The sequence below is a fragment of the Elephantulus edwardii genome, unplaced genomic scaffold (genome assembly GCF_000299155.1).
Source record: "Elephantulus edwardii isolate Elephantulus edwardi_28Jun2011 unplaced genomic scaffold, EleEdw1.0 scaffold00083, whole genome shotgun sequence".
Classification (NCBI taxonomy): domain Eukaryota; kingdom Metazoa; phylum Chordata; class Mammalia; order Macroscelidea; family Macroscelididae; genus Elephantulus; species Elephantulus edwardii.
Genome location: NW_006399833.1, coordinates 3,382,412 through 3,397,712, shown reverse-complemented (window position 1 = coordinate 3,397,712; position 15,301 = coordinate 3,382,412).

Below are 15,301 nucleotides of genomic sequence, written 5' to 3'. Positions count from 1 at the left end.
AGTTGGCACAGGATAGAGCAGGTTTAAGGGCTCTTTACATAGGGTCGCTATGAGTCACAAGTGACTCAACGGTACATAACAACAACAACAACATACATGCTGAACTATAAAGTAATTGTTGTTGTTGCTGTTGTGTGCCATTGAATTGGAACCAATCCATGGCTGACTTTAATGAGCAGCATACAAATCAATCCTCAACATAACAAACTGACAGTTAAATCCCTCTAAGAGTAAACCGTAAAGATAATCAGGCAAATTTCATAGCCCAGGACACTATTTTCTGGCCCCAACTGAGGCCCATGGTGGTGCAGCAGGATGAAGCCCTGGCTTATGGGTATTGTCCCAGGCGGTAGCTTAGCTGGGTCTTTGGTGCTGGTTCTTGGAAGCAGGCACAGGGCTGTGATGGCACTGCCTTCCTAGTTGCCCTTGAAGATCTGCTCTGGGCCCACTCAGGCCTTGGAATCCAGCTAGCCCCAGGATATGGTAGAGCTACCTTTCTAAATGCTTGTAAAGATCTGCTTGCTTAGTGGTATAATTATCCTCTTGCATGAAGGAAGCCTGGTTTGACTCCTGGGCAACGCAAAAGGAAGCCTGGTTTGACTCCTGGGCAACGCACTTCAATTGCAGCTACCACCCCTGCGTAAGACAAGATTAGGAAGAAGAGCATCCTGCCTACAATTAACAACAAAAGCCTGCCTTTGATCTCTGCTTGTTAATCCATGTTGTTGTACCATAGAGTCAGAACTGACCCATAGGTGACCCTCCAGAGGGTTTTCAGTGGTAGTTAATTGCGCGAGAGGAGATTGTCCATCCTCCTGCAGAGCAGCTGATGGCCTCAAACTGTGTACTTTTAGGATTGCAGCTCAGCTTTTTGCCACTAGGTCACCAGAGTTCCCTTTGCTAGTCCATAGTCATCTGTAGTTGCAAACCAGTGCAAAATTTACTTCTTACTCAGTTGACCTACATCAATTTCATCACACTGCTTCAATTTTTTTACTCTTCTCAACCTTATATCTTCCATGTTTTACTTATTCCCTTTTACTTGTAGATTCATTCTGTCATAACAATTCACTTTCCCCTCAGGCTTTTCTGGTCACTGCACCAGCACTAATATCTGTTCTGAAAGAGAAATACAGCTAGATTTTTAAAGGACAATATTCTTGGGTTCAAATTCTGGCTCAGTCACTAGCTATGTGACTCTGAGTCATTAACTTCTTTTTCACAGCCTCTATTTATTCATCTGTACGTTGGGGTACATTAAGCTTGCTGTGAAGTTAAAATGAGATTGTATATTAAGATTTATCATTGCTGTTGCATTGGAGAAAATATGCTCCCAAAGAATTCTTAAAAGTGCAAGTTGGGTTTAGAAGAAGCCGTGGTACTAGGGATATTATAGCTAATGTTAGATGGATCTTGGCAGAAAGTACCAGAGTATCTGTGCTTCACTGACTATGCAACGTCACAACAAGCTGTGGTTGACTCTGAGAAGAATAGGAATCCCAGAACATTTGATTGTGCTTATGCAAAACCTATACTTGAACCAAGAGGCAGTCATCGGAAAGGGTGTCCACCAGGGATGTATCCTGTTTCCATAACTTTTTGCAGAACAGATCCTCCAGGAGGCTGGGCTGTATGAGGAAGGAATGTGGCATCAGGACTGGTGGAAGATTCATCAACAACCTGTGTACTGCTGATGACACAACCCTGCTTGCTGAAACTGAGGAGGACCTGAAGCGCTTGCTGCAGAAGGTCAAGGACTGCAGCCTACACTATGAGTTGAAGCTCAACATCAAGAAAACAAAATTCTCACCAATGGACCAATCAGTATGGATGGTGAAGAGATTGAGATAGTTAACAGTTTTAGTTTGTTTGGCTCCACAGTCAACACTCTTGGTACCAGCAGCCAAGAGATCAAGAGATGAATTACATGGGGAAAGTGAGCTGTGAGGGACCTCTCAAGAATACTGAAGAGCAACTTCGTCAGTTTGGAGGCTAAGGTGCACCTGATCCAGGCCATAGTTTTCACAATTGCGTGGTATACATCAGAGAGTTGGACAGTGAATAGGGTTGATAGAAAGAGAACTGATGTCTTTGAGCTGTGGTGCTGGAGAAGAGTTTTGAATATACCATGGACGGCTAAAAGAACAAACAGGCTTGTCCTGAAGACGGTGAAACTGGGCTGCTCCTTGGAGTCAAGGATTCTGAAGCTTCATCTGACATACATTGGGCATGTTGCAAGGAGGGTCCAGTCCTTGGTGGGGGGCATCATGTTTGGAAGTGTGGAGGGACAGTGCAGGAGAGGAAGACCCTCAATGAGATGGATTGATTCAGTGATTGGAGTAATGGGAGTAGGTGTGTCAGAGACATTGAGGTTGGCACAGGAGAGAGCAGGTTTCAGACCTCTTGTACATAGGGTTGCTATGATTCGCAGGCAACTCAACAGCGCATAACAACAACAACAACAACAAAAAAACACAAAGGGCAAAGGTGTCACTTTAAAGACTAAAGTATGCCTCACCCAAGTCATGCTATTTACAATTGCTGCATATGCATGTGAAAGTTGGACACTGAAAAAGGAAGACCAACGAATTGATGCCTTTGAATTGTGATGTTGGTAAAGACTAGACCATGTACTGCCAAAAGGGCAAACAAATCTCTCTTGGAAGAAGTACAGTTAGGCTACTCATTAGAGGTGTGAGACATCATCTCATATACATCAGGCATATTGTCAGAGTGGCTAGTCCTTGGGAAAAAAACATGGTGCTGGAAAGTGTAGAGGATCACCAAAGGAGAGGAGATAGATCATTGAAATGGATAGATTCAGTGGCTGCAAAAATGGGTTCAAGTGCAGCCAAAATGGTCAGAATGCTACTGGACTGAGTTATATTGCATTTTGTTGTACATATGGTTACTATTGGTCAGTGAAAACTTGACACCACCTAACAACACCTTACATGTGAAAACTCTCACTTCAGTGTCTCTTATTTCTACCTCTCCCTCAATTTCAAAACCAAGCTCAAAACTAGTAAACATTGATTTGAGCACTTGATCTTTTTCGATTCATCTATTATGTACTTGCTTTGTCATACTTGTTTAATTTCTTCATGTACATAAATAATCTTTCTCTTCCCAGAAAAGTGATATGCTCATGGGAAACAGACAAGGAGCCTCACAGACGGACAATATAATTTATACTCAAACCAGGACACTTTTGAGAAAGAAAGGGGGGCTGGTTACAACTGATAACATAAAGTATGTCTGTCCCAGGGAAATCAAGACTTATGGTCACCCTAGTTATATCGCCTCACCAACATCTCCCCAACCCTCAGTACAGTGCTAGGTAAGAAGTTGGTGTTCACTCAGTCAATGCTTGTGGAGTGAAGTTAAAGGGCTGGCAGCCTTGAGAGCTAGTTCTGAACAGCTCATCCCTTCCTCCCTCTGTCTCTTGCACGCCCTTCTCCTTATTCAGCACTAATGTCACCCCCAAATGGCACATTCATCATCCCAAATTAGCCATTATTAAAGCCATCCATTTGCAGGGCTGCAGCTAAAATGAATTGTGTTATTATTCCAGTTATGGCAATGAATGGCTGAACATCAAAAGCCATTTTGATTTTGCAGGAAAAAGGCAATCAATTATTGTGTTTGGCTGGTTTGTCCAATGTCCAGCTTGCTGCTAGTGAACACAGGCCTCCTTCTCCACCTCCTTGTATATACACACATACACACACACACATATCCAAGCACACACATCCTTAGGCCTCCCCTCAAGATACTAGAGAACCCCAAAAAACAGGACATGTTCCTTTTACCAAGCTATATCAACCTTCCCCCATCAAAACATGGACTCTTTTTGTCTTTGAGGCTGAAATATCAGCCTCTTCTTGGCTTTTACTGCTTTCCTCTCCCCCGACTCAATCCCCTCCACTGCACTGCTTACTTCCATTGCAGGATGATCTTGTCTGAGGCAATGTTGTGAGGCCCATCACCTAGCAATTTTGGATACCCATTCCAGCTGCCCAGTGTTCTCACACAGAAAAGGTATTGATGGATGAGAATGGCTTGAGGCATTTATTGCCCAGAAAATATTTGCATCTTAATAGGGTCTTCACTGTTTTGTCACAAAGGAGTGATTTCCATTACCTTGGGTAGAGCAGAGTGGACAAGAATGAGGATGATGATAGAAACGCTAGACAGAGGACTGGAAGAAGAATTGCTTGCAGGACCTTCCTATCTTGAAAATAATGATGATAGTGATAAGAATAATAGTTTACTGTTTTATACTTTGCTAGACATCAGCTAAGCCACCCAGGTTCCTCCAAACGCCACTATACACATTTTTGGGCTGTTGGTTGGGAGGATTAAATGAAGTTGCATATCACAATCTGTTAATGCCTGTTCTCTAGGAGCTGCATTGGATGGTGTGGTGAGCTCTGCTACTTCATTCTCATCATGTCACATCACACTTCAGCCCCGTTGCCTGTAGCCAAGGGCTCCTCATCGACAGTTTTGTCTCCTTGTCATCCTGTTTTTCTTTAGGAGTCAGCCCTGGGAGTAAGATTTAGCAGGAGCGTGTAAACAGGATCAAATTCCTGATGTCCTCCTCCCCATGAGCTGGTAGCAGGGATATCTATCTCAGCTGGATAGGGTTCCCCAGGGAAAGCATTCATTTGCCAGTGATAGAAATTGCATAGGCCCCAGAATTTCACTGCACACACCAAGAACAGAATTGCAAGCAGTCTGTCAGCCTCATGGTTCTCTGTTCATCATCCTTGTCACCACCTTGTAGTTGTGCATGCACACACAGATACACACATGCACACACGTCTGTCCTGGAGAGGGTAAAACCAAGTTGCTCTCTAGAGGAAGATTTTGTGAAGCTCTTTCTCACATACTTTGGGTACGTGGTCCAGAGGGACCGGTCCTTAGAGAAGGACATCATGCTTGGAAGGGTGGAGGGACAGCGCAGAAGAGGAAGACCCCTGATGAGATGGACTGACACAGTGACAGTGACAACGTGGTCAGGCGTATCAGAGACAGTGAGGTTGGCTCAGGATTGTGAGAGGTTCAGAGATGTTGTTTACGGAATTGCTACGAATTATAGTGGACTCAACACAACAGAAGAAAAAACATCAAATAAGTCTTACGTTGGTGGGGGGTTTGAGTTTAGGATTTCTTTGGTGGTACTTGTTATGTTTGGGAATTTATTTAGATTGCCCCTAATTTTTCTTTGATGATTTTTATAGCTTTAGATTTTACATTTAAATATTTGCTCCATCTTGTGTTGGTTTTTAATATGGTGTGAGATATGAATCTTATTGCATTTTTTTCTGCAAATATCTAGTTTTGCCAGAACAGTTTATTAGAGACTATATCTTTTCCACTGAAGGGACTTCAGCCAGTCATCAAAAAAATCAGTTGTCCTTAAAAAAAAATAATTTGTTGTCCATGCATTTTTTCCTGGGTTCTCAATTCTCTTTGACTGTTCTATGTGTCTCTTTGCCAGTACTAGGCTGCTTTGACTACCATGGTTGTATAATGTGTTCTGAGATCAGAAAGAGTGAGGCTTTCCAATTTGTTTATAGGCCTCATGAGTCGCAATTGCCTCAATAGCACATGCCAACAATAACATTTTAATTAATGTTATAAAATGAGATATATATATATATAATTGAATGAAAAGTAACTTTTTTTAAAAAAGAAAACAAAAATCCTCCCAATCAAACTAATAAGCAACTTCATGATGGAGAAAAGGGACTGGGGAAGGACAGAAACAGTACTCAAGTGTGAACCCTAAGTGGTCAGTAAGCTCTAGTGTGGAGTGTTGATCCGTACTTCCATTACTTATGGAAACACAACAAAGATTGTGAAATATTTGATGGATGTTTTCTGTTTTGAACTCTATTCCTGCCATTGCCATGAAGAGGTAGGGTATCTGGTACACTTCCGATTTACAGGTGAGAAAATAAGTGTGAGACAGAAGTGACTTTGCAAAACTGTTTAACAATGGGTCAAAAACTGAGCCAGAATTACAAATACAGCTTCAGAATTTCCAATAAGTTTCCTTATGAGAACATTTACATGAGAGCATGTCCTTATTTGTTCTGTGGGACCAATAAAATATAAAGATTAATATGGTCTTCTAAGTATTTAACCAACTGAGATTCAAGTTTATGTTTCTTTATTCCAACCCACTATGTTCAGAGAGGTAGCCCAATTTACTGTCCTTAGCTCATTTCTGAGTCATAGAGATCTTATAGGACAGAGTAAAACTGCCCAATCGGATTTCCAAGGCTCTCAATCTTTATGCAAGCTGACTGCTTCATCTTTCTCCTAAAGAGGAACTGGTGGGTTTGAACCATTGATCTTTTGGGTTAGCAGTTGACCTCTTTAACCACTATGCCAACAAGACTCCTCAATAGAGAGCAACAGCCTTCAACATATAAATACCTATCTTTTAAAACATATTCTTTCCAACAGTTTAGAAGTAACACAAGCAAGTATTTAGAAAAGGAAGATTTTTCTTTAAAAAAAAAAACACAAAACAAACCCAAACTTCTATAGTTACCCACAGTCCTACCATCCAAAGATAACAATTGTTGAATATTTTGATATACTTCATTTCTGACTTTTCGCTGAGTGTATGTTTGTGTGTACACCGTGTGTACATGCTTAATATCATATGTGTATTCCAAGACACATAGTCTTCATTTCTGAAATCAGGATGCATCTTGTAATGGGTATCAAAAGTGATTTGCAAATTACCGGGCAGAATAGTCCACTTTGACATTGTTGTCATTTGTCATGCATGTGCAGATTTATGTATGCTTAGAGAATATATGTTTATCTGATGGTCATGCCAGTTGAGTTATTTGTATTGGTAGCACCACTCCTAGTTAAATTTTAACTTAAATTTGGCTTCTCCCTAACTGTCACTTAAAATGTCTTCTAAAAATTGCACTCTGATGCATCATCGAAATGAAAAATTATTGTGTCTGTGGAAGATTGCCTGTCATATACCAGACAATGCAATTAAAGGCAGTAAAAATTGCCAAATCTTTTGGAAGAGATCATAAAATTCTCAGAGCTAGGAAAGGTTGGTGTGACCGATTCATGTGTTGTGAGGGACTATCATTCAACCACTGAACATCTATCTGTCAAAAGCTTCTGGATGACTTTCAAGACAAATGGATTGATTTTGAGCTAATGTAATTGAATTGAATGAAACAAAGACAAAAAATGAAAGGGGGAAAGAAATCATGAGTTTAATGAAATAAGAAATGCAGATGAACTGGAATCTTTTACATGCTTTGATGTGATCCCAAGCTGAGGTTATGAAAAACAGCCACATCACTAGTTGCTTGATGCTTTGGAGTAATTCCTTACTCATAATGATCCTGTACACAGCAGGATAAAATGCTACCTCATCCTGTGTCATCCTCACCACGTGTTGTCATGTTTGAGTCCATTATTGTTGCCTCTGTGTCAATTTGGTTACCAGTATCAATGGTAAAAAGTAATTCCAAAGAATTTTTAGATGCCGACATTTGGGGGAGTAAACTAATTTTAGTTGTGTTACTAAAAAAGATAGAGGTCTAGAGTTTTACAGATAATGTATGTTACTGTCAGCATAATAAAATGTAGATGTTGTTGTTGTTGTTGTTAAGTGCCACCGAATTGTAGACAATTCAATGCGAACCTGTGAACGAAAGACCTGGACACTTGTATAATTTTCATCGTTTCTCCAAGTTCATAGATTTTCTGGAGGCAAGCTGTTTCAGAAGTGGATTCCACTCCTGCTTTCAAGCTTGTTTTAATTGGGGAGCTCCACCAAACCCTGTCCACCATGGGTAACCATTATCGCATTTGACACATCAGTGCCACAGTGTTTAACATCACAGCAACCATGAGTTACCTCTGTACAGCAAACAGACAGATAAGTGCTATACCACGTAGAAGAAATGTAGATATATTAAACATATTTTCTCTTTTCTCTGAAAGGTATTAATAAACCAGTATTTTACAATCAACATCATTTCATCTCTACATTGGACAAAAGCAATAATAATCTTTTCATATATATAATTCTGTACTGTGCCTTCTGAACTTGATATTATATTGTGAGCTTCATTCATTTTTATACCTTTTCTTCCTCCCCCTCACTTCACTCTGCACAGTCCACTTTGCAATGCACCTCTTTTTCCAGATTGTTGTCATACATATAATGTCTAATCTTGTATTCCTTTTAAACAGTTCTTCCACTCATCTGTTCCAATGTAGTGTTCATTATCTATCCACGCGTTTCCTATTCTCGCTTCAAATACTCATGCCAGTAATGTCTCTAAATATTTGAAAGTATTACTCCATGCCTTGCTATATTTTATTGTATCAGCAGACCATGATAATTTTAGCTGTTTTCTTGTTATTGGACATTTCACGTTATAAATAACACTGAGATCACTGGCCCTACCTTTTATCGGGAATTACTCAGTCAAAGTGCATAACAATTGTTAAAGCGTTTGATGCATTATTGACAAATTGCTTCTCAGAAAGGTTGTGCCAATTTACAATCCCACCTGCAGTGCACGAGTGTGTATTCCATCAATACATGGTATTTTTGAAAGTTTAAACAAAGAGTCCTTTATTCATTTGATAGGGAAAGAAGATAACATCTCACTTTCATTTGCAGTTTATGGATTACGGGAAGAGGTAAAATATTCAGACCTATATTCGTTGGTCATTTGTAATTTGAGAGGTGCAATGTGTCGCTTCATACCCTTAGCTTATTTGTGTCTTGAGTTTCCAGGGCTGTCATGTTTGTTTCCACTGATGCCCTACTCCATCCCTATTCCCTGGATCCCCCTGATTTCACCTGCAGCTGTAGTCGACAGTGTCTAGCATCTTGACAGTCTTCTTCCTCATGTGGCTCTTTCCTCTTTTCTGCCTGAGGGTTTCCTGCAGCACAGTAGTGGAAGCTTGCTCTGCCATGGCCAGGTGCAACCTGGAAGGGTGGGATACTTAACATGATTGAGACCCAACAGGGATAGAAATCCACAGACAAATATGACAGACTCTACGCTGTCCAGAGTGAATGACTCTGAGACATGTTGCACATGTTCTTTTCAGACTCCCCAAGGCAGACTGCCAGTTGCTCACAGGGAAGCTTGTCTCCCTTCCTTGTCTCCTTTTCCTCATTTTCCCCTCCCAAATAGATGACCTGCATCCAAATCCTTTCCTCAGGATTTGCTTTCGGGAATTGAAAGTAAGAAATGGCGGCGGGGGAGGGGAGAGGGGAGATATAACAAAGCCAGAACATTTTTCTAGCCACATACCTTTTAAAACTGCAGGGGTTTTTTTGTTTGTTTTAAAAAATTATATTTATATTATCAGAAGCATAAATTTTTCAGTAGCTTTGTTCTCCCTTAGGCTATTATTATTATTATTAATTTTAAAGAAAATTTACAGACACTTTGGATTGCCAATCCTTCATTATTGCACTTTTCTCCCTGCCCACCCCTTCCCCGCAGTAAACTCTTCTCTTTGAAAAGTAAAAGAAAAATTCTTTCATTCTAAAATGGCAGTTTTCTTAGATTGAACTCTGCAACATTGATGACATACTTGAAAACAAACACAGATTAACAGATATTATCCCTTTTGGTCAGCTTTGCAGCACCAGACATAGCAGTGGACAGGGATATATCATCTCGGGAATGCCAGAGTTCTGCTTTCAAAAAATAAGAAGCCTTGCAGAAGATAGCTGTACCTCAGTGAGGAGACAAACAACTTTCAGGGCTGCAGGACTAAAGCCCAGAGATTGAAGTAAGTTAATTCAATAAGGTAAAGTCAACTGAAGCCGGCTCACATGCCTTTTTGATATATAAATAGGGACATTTTTACAGTTGTACTTGTATATCGATATCTGTCTGTCCTGTACTGATACATATGTATGCCAATTTATTAATTTAGAGTAAGACATACAGTTGTAGAGCAGGCCAAAATGCTTGAGTAGGCAAATCAGTGCATTCTTTCCCTGGAGGCAAGTTGTGTTGGGAGCCAAACAAATTATCAAAAGATTGCTTGGTGAGCATAAAATCAGAATAAGGGGAGTTAGTCCATCTTAAGAATGGTCTCTCAGCTTAGACAGCTTGATGCACTCTCATCAACTACAAGGCCAGCCTTGCCAAGGAACCCATCATGCTGGGTTCACTTGGCCAAGACTCATTCTCCTGGATGGAGTTTGGCTGATAACGGCCATTTCTTTGCATCTAGCAGGCCAGCAACTTTCTATTCACTCCAAACAGTGTATAATACAATTAATTTGGGTTCCATTTACAAAATTACAACCTCATTCCAGTTCTCCCTCCTTAAGATTTGCCCTAGATCACCTTGAGCTGAGTTTTAATAGTTTCCCAAATATCCAGTCCCATGTTTATAATTCTAGTTACTGTCCACAGGTGGCAGTCAGCTTCCATGAAGATTTGCATTCTGTCTTAAATGGTTCTGACGAGTCAGAATCCACTTGACAGCAGTGGTTTTGTTTTTCATTTTTAATTCTGCTTCATCTCCCACAATTACCCTGTGTTCCAACCAAAGCTTTCAATTTGTCATCCCCAGAATAATCCATGTTCTTTTCTTTCCCTTGTTCCACACGTGCTAGAATGCCCTTCCTGTCCTCATCCATTTTCCAAGCTCTAGCTCAAATGCCACTTCCTCTATGACACCTTTATTGACCTACCCCCATCTCTGCTCCAGCACCAAAAAGATAGGCCCTTTCTTCTTAGTGTTACCATAATACTTAATTCACACTCCTATTTTAGCAGTTACTCTATGTTACTACAGTAGTTTACATATCTATTTTTTTCTGCAAGACTATGAGATCCTTGCAGGAGGAGGCTATAGTTTTACCTATTTTTATATTCCCAGCGCCTGGCCTTCAGTAAACGAATAAATGAATCATTCAAAGTTCTGTAGCTAAGCGTTCAGAAACTGTTATATCACAAAGATTGTAGATTATCTACAACAGCAAATCATCATGAGTCATTTAACAAAGTCAACAGAGGGATACAAAATAGCATCATGTGATATGTCATCTATTTATTCAACAAATATTTGTCGATCACCTACTGTGTGCCCAATGCTGAAGAGACAGTTGTTGTCGTGTACCATAGAATTGTAACCGACCCATAGCTGACCCTCCAGCGGGTTTTCAGAGGCAGTTAATAGCAAGGGTGGAGATTGCCCATCCTTCTCCCCTTGGAGCAGCTGATGGCCTCGAACCTCATGCCTTTGGGATTGCAGTGCAGCTTCTTAACACTAGGCCACCTGCACTCCCTCGAGAAAACAGTAGTTGAGTAAGATATATACAATCTCTGTTTTCACAGAATTTGTATTATATTGAGGAGGCACAAATAAGCACCTAAAATTATTTTCAGCTTGTGGCAACTACTGTGGATCTCACTCAGAGATTCCAACTGCATGCTTTCAGGATTGAAGCTCAGTTTCTTACCACTAGGCAACCAGAGCTCCCTGCTCTAGTAGTGCTAAGCCAAATAACACACTGAAACACAAGGGAATGAAAATTCCAATTGAGACTCCAGTATATCTACCATATAGTTAGCTGAGAGTGGTGGCAATTTTACAGACAGTTGGGGCAAGTCATGGAAACCTTAACCCTTTCAAAAGAAATCTTTAGCTTTTTCACTGCCTGACTCTCACCATCATGGGCCACATATACGCTGCTGGGAAAGGCTTGATCCAGTCAGCTCTGCCCTAAAGCCTCCTCAACCCCACCTGGCTGAAGTTGATGTCTGACGATGTGAAAGAGCAGACCTACAAACAGGCCACGAGGGGCATGGCTCCTCCCCAAATCAGTGTGATCCTCAGAGATTCGCCTGGAGTTGCACTAGTACATTCTGTGACAGGCAATAAAACCTTGAGAATCCTTAAGGCCAAAGAACTTGTTGCTGATCTTCCTGCGGATTTCTACCGTTTCATTAAGAAAACCGTTCCTTGAGAGGAACAGAAAGGATAAGGGTGCCAATTTCCATCTGATCCTGATCGAGAGCCGAATTCACTGATTGGCTCGATATATGACAAAGAGAGTCCTTTCCCCGAATTGGAAATACGAACCATCAGCAAGCTTCTGCCCTGGTTGCATAAATTTGTCTTATGTACTTAAGCCATAAAATCACTGTTTATTGACCAAAAAAAGAGAAAACTTTACACTAATGAATGGAAACTTTAAATAAGAAGTAGTTGGTTTTAGGTGCCATCAAGTTCACCACAACTTATAGCGACCCGATGAACAACACATCTGAACTTTGCCCTATCCTGTACCATCCTCAGGCTCTCTGATATCACTGTATCTGGTAATCACTGTGTCAATCTTGTTGAAGGTCTTCCCCTCTTTTGCTAACACTCTGCCTTTTCTGGCAAGATGTCTCTCTCTAAAGACTGATTCCTCCTGGAAATAGATGAAGAAGGAAGACTAATATACTAAATTATTGTTGTTGTTGTTGTGTGCCACTGTGTCACCTGAGACTTACAGCATCCTTGTGTGCAACAGCTCTGAAGCTTCCCTGTCCTGAGCTAGTCTCACTGACTCCAACACACCTACCCCCATTGTCCCAGTTACTGTATCAATCCATCTCACCCAGGGTCTTCCTCTCCTGCACTATCCCTCCATCTTGCTGAGCAGGATGTCCTTCTCCAAGGACCTGGTCCCTCCTGGCCACATGCCCAAAGTAGATGAGACAGAGCTTCAAAATCCTAGCCTCCAAGGAGAAACTTGGTTTCACCCTCTCCAAGACAGACTCCTTTGTTTATTTGGCAGTCCATGATATGTTCAAGACTCTCCTCCAGCACCACAATTGGAAGGCATTGATTCTTCTTCTGTCATCCTTAGTCATTGTCCAGCTCTCTGATGCTGAACAAGTAATTGCAAAGACCATGGCCTCGATTACGTGCACCTTAGTCTCTAGACTGACATCGTTGCTTCTCAGTACTCTGGAGAGGCCCCTGGCAGCAAATTTTCCCAGTGCCATTCATCTTTTGATTTCTTGACTGCTGGTGCCAAGAGTGTTGATTGTAGAGCCAAGCACTAAATTACTTAGAGTAAGATAAAGAGTCTTTAGTCCACTCACTGGCCTATTTCACCAGTAAGATATAATTAGCTCTCAGGTCACTCCTAGTGGTCAATAATCGTGCTGAAAGCACTTCACCTAAACTCTTCAATAGATATTCAGGGTTTTGGAAGAGAAAAAGGCTAAGCAGAAAGCTGTCCACAGAGTAGCTATTTTCCTCTTGTGATAAATGACTGAACAGAAATCATACAACAGCTTGGTGTCATCCTCAGCATCTTTCTGTTAGGTATGGAATTGGTAGCAATATCAGCACAATTACAATCCCACCTGTGTGTCCAAGGGGGTTCTGTACACGAAATTTCCCTCAACAAATCTTAAGAAGGATGTGTAACTGGAGTCCCACTGGAATGCCTTGGAATGATTGGCTAGAAGTTATGCTTTTTGCATAAAATGAACTGAACAGACTGTTTCAGTCTGAGAACTGAGCAAAACATCACCAACTGGGGAAGAATTTGGAGATAACAGAATCACAGTGGCTATTTCAATTCTAGGCTCCTGATGGAGGCAGGAGATTTGGATAAGGTAGGCAGACCTGTAGGATACATATTTTAGAAACTGTACATATGGGAAATTGAGCCCAGAGAGAGAAGGGAGATTTGGAAGACAAAGAAGAGGAGGTCCTCATGGATATTGCAAAGGGCTCACTGTCTCAGGTAAGGGAATGTTAGATGATGTTAAGATAAGGTCTCTGTATGAGAAAGAAGAAAACAAAAAGAACAAGACATTGATGCTGCTGGAGTGGGGGAAGGAAGCTATTAGAGTTGTCTTCCCCAAGGAGATGTAACAGTGAAAGTGGGGAAAGAGTTTAAAATTATTTTCCTAACAGGTGCCCAATAGAAAGAGGTAATAAGAAATGAAGCCAACATTCACTCCCTGGGTGCCATGGAAATGTCCGATTAGAGAATTGAGGTTGCTTCTAAAATACCAGGGAGAATTTGGACATGGGGATGAAATGTAAAACACAAGAGTCTTAACCAGTCAGTTAGTATCTCTCTGGGAGCCCTAAAGAAGGGAAGGACCCAAGATTTTCTAAATGACAACCTGGGAAGAAGCTATGTTGGTTCCTGAGAGGAAAAGAGCCCCAAGAAGAGGACAGGAAGAGAATTGAATGTAGGAGCAGCATGCTGTGAGTAAAATGGTCTGGCCTAGTGAGAGGAACCTAATGGAAGTGTGTGGGAAGGGCTGATTAATTAACTGAATTGTGAAGAGGGATATAATTATAAATCCCCCACATTTCTATTACAGTGACTCCAATGGGAGAAGCCATTGAGCACCTCAATCAGCAGTGCATGTAGTGCTCCTTCCCCTCCACATGAGAACCATCATCCAAAATTGACTGGAGATTGCACATCATGTGTTATAGATCTTTGGAATTGTACCAAGCTAGTCATTTCTACTCATAGCTGACCTTCCAGTAGGTTTTCCAAGGCTGTAAATTGCATGGGAGGAGATTGTCCATCATTCTCCCTGGGAGCAACTGGTGGATTCAAGGTGTTTCCTTCTGAGTTGGCAGAGCAATTTCTTACCCACTAGGCTGGAGCTCCCTAGGATGAAGAAAGGAGGGAGAAAACAGTTACTTTCAAGTTAGATACCTACCTTTGAAGCTACTAATTGGCCTCCACAAAGATAAGATGAAGGGCTATTGAAAAATGTCCATATTGATTGCACATCACTCCCTTCCCCAACAACACATGTGGAGTTACTTCATGCTAGGCAAATACTATGCTTGGGGAATTGGTGAGAAGACAGAATGGCAATTGGATGATATGCTATCCTGAAGATAGTTGAAGCTAGAGGTTTGGAATTAAGGGAAGGAGTGACTGCCACAGTGCTTCTAGAGAGATATCTTACAAACAAGTAAATTTTTATTTTGTTGTTTGATCTGATGTGCTGCAAATACAGCAAACTGTCCAGCTCTACAGCACTTGAAAGATTTTGACCTGACTGTTCTTGAGTGGCATTTAATTTAGGAAAATATATGACCATTGCCAGAGGAGATATAAAGCTGAGATAGATATTCCAGCAACAGTTAGCCAAAGCTAGCTTGGCCTTGGGTTGATCTATCAAGTTTAAATCATACTTCCTTTTCATAAGGCATTTTGTTTTTCTTCGAAAGTAGTCAGAAGAAAATTCTTCAAAAGTAGTGGGAACATCATGAT